The sequence below is a fragment of the Sprattus sprattus genome (genome assembly GCF_963457725.1).
Source record: "Sprattus sprattus genome assembly, chromosome: 2".
Classification (NCBI taxonomy): Eukaryota; Metazoa; Chordata; class Actinopteri; order Clupeiformes; family Clupeidae; genus Sprattus; species Sprattus sprattus.
The window spans coordinates 17886129-17888628 of NC_137921.1; the positions used below are offsets into that span (position 1 = coordinate 17886129).

At 43.7% G+C, this 2500-nt stretch overlaps 1 protein-coding gene across 1 annotated transcript in view; it reads left to right on the forward strand.

Annotated features, from left to right (window-relative positions):
• Nucleotides 1–2500, forward strand: part of sgk1 (serum/glucocorticoid regulated kinase 1) — a gene marked incomplete at its 5' end in the record, with an annotated part of 43759 nt that overhangs the window by 6996 nt on the left and 34263 nt on the right. The gene's annotated exons all lie outside the window — the stretch shown is intronic.

Here is a 2500-nt window from a genome sequence, read left to right on the forward strand (position 1 = left end):
CATCTTTACGCTGGTGTCTTCTGGTTCTACTTCGTAAGAGTTGTTTTCTCTTATGTGTTTGTCTCTCTCACATGTGGGTTTTTCTGTGGCATTCCCTGAGGATCTTTGGATTGTGGTGCGTTGTTTGTGTGTGTGTGTGTGTGTGTGTGTGTGTGTGTGTGTGTGTGTGTGTGTGTGTGTGTGTGTGTGTGTGTGTGTGTGTGTGTGTATAACTGATTCACTGACTGAACATTTAACAGTGTCCTTCAGGGACTGTTTTGTTGTTGCCAAAGCCGAGAGGTTAGGTGATTGGAACAGGGGATTCGAAAGTATTTTTTGTGATGAAAAGATAATAGATAGTAGTGTGTTTGTATGCATGTGTGATTTAGGGTTTCTCCGTTACGGTCTGTGTATGGGCATGTGTGTGTGTGTGTGTGTGTGTGTGTGTGTGTGTGTGTGTGTGTGTGTGTGTGCGTTTCGGGATGGCGGGCAGCTCTTAGTGTATGTTTGCGAATTGCGACCTGTGCTGGACTAACAATCAATGAGCAGATTCACTAGGACTCTCCAGCTGGAGCTGTGTTTGACTCTACTGGGTGTCTTTATGGGGGTCCATCTGTGTGTGTGTGTGTGTGTGTGTGTGTGTGTATGTGTGTGTGTGTGTGTGTGTGTGTGTGTGTGTGTGTGTGTGTGTGTGTGTGTGTGTGTGCGTGTGTGTGTGTATGTGTGTGTGTGTGTGTGTGTGTGTGTGTGTGTGTGTGTGTGTGTGTGCGTGTGTGTGTGTGTGTGTGTGTGTGTGTGTGTGTGTGTGTGTGTGTGTGCGTGCGTGCGTGCGTGCGTGCGTGCGTGTGTTGCTGGTCCAAGGCTAGTGTGGGTTTAGACAAATTTAAATGAACATAACAGAAATCTATTATTAATTGTACCTTTATTTGTACCAGAAAGTTTCAATGAGATCAAGGCCTCAACCAAGTCTCATTCACCACATTCCTTATGATGCCTTAAATGTATCCATATATTTAAATGTATCTCATTTTAAATCTCTGAAGATTATTCCATGTCCAAAATTTTGAAATGTTCTCAATGAATTTGTGTGGGAAACCTGTGGGTTAATTCACAGAGTAAACTTAATGCTAACACACATTAATGCCCTGTTATAGGTTGTTGCTGGCTAATTTAGCTAACACTAACTGTTGGCTAACACGGCTTGGGCTACTAGCTCTGATAGCAAGTGGTTTGTTGTCGTAGACATTAACATGCCTTGTCACTTTGAATTTACAGAAGCAAAACATCAACTGGAAAGTAGGCTGTATAATCCACTGTGTTGGTGGATTCTTCATTTATTAAAAGAAACACAGCAGATGATTATGCAATAAGTGGGTTGAAATTTTAGGTGCCATGTAAACTGTAAACATTAGCAAAACATATGGACTAAATCTATATGTTGTGAGGACATAGCAGGAATGCAGTGATTGTACAAGAGCAAAGTCACGCAGTCCCATTGACTTTATATTGTGCAGTGGGAGGCTTTTCTTACCCTAGATAACTTGTTGGGACTCATACCATATGTCCCAGGCGTAATCAGTTCAGGTCTTCTCATGTCTATGGTTTCGATGGCTCAATTTCCTCCTTGCCCCAGATTATACACAGTCTGTCCCATTATCATGGTATGTCAGAGAAACCAGAATCTCTGATAACAGCCAGATACAGTATGTAAGATGATCTAAGGTTCGGCAATGTGTATCCATTATTTAACTGAAGTTATAGATTGTTAATCCATTATTGAAAGTGAAAGTGAAGTGAAAGTCCTCTCTATGGCAGAGGTGGTGTAGACACACACACTCTGAAATTAACCTCTGCATTTAACCCATCCAGGGAAGTGACACACAGACACACACAGTGAAGTGAAGTAACACTAACCCGGAGCAGTGGGCTGCCATTGGCGGCGCCCGGGGAGCAGTGATAGGGGTTAGGTGCCTTGCTCAAGGGCACTTCAGCCGTGGATGTGGGCATGGGAGAGCAGTGGTCTACCACTTCCCCCGCCCACATTTTTCCTACTGGTCGGGGATCGAACCGGCCACCCTTCGGTTTCCGGCCTGAAACCCTAACCAGTAGGCCACGGCTGCCCCTAAAACTATTAAACTTAGCATTTTGATTGTTTAACAGAATGGCCAATGTTTGACACTGTCCGATACCTGACATAGCTACACTACCATCAATCGACTCTACCTAGTGTACAGACTGCAGAGCGAGTGACGTCACAAAGGGCAAACGTTCCACCATTCATTTCAAAAGAAAAAAGAGAGGGGAAAAAATGACAAAACCTCACAAAAGAATGACAGGAGCATTGCAAACATTTTGTCAAGAGCACTACATGTTATCAGGAGAGGCGTGTCAGAGTTGGAGCAGTGCTTTGCAATCACACTAATGACTGTAATGCAGTCTGAAGCTCTTGTGCTACCTGTGAGGAGGTGTATAAATGGCAGCGTCATCAGAATAGAGGTGTATTTTGATTGATTGTCCTTTT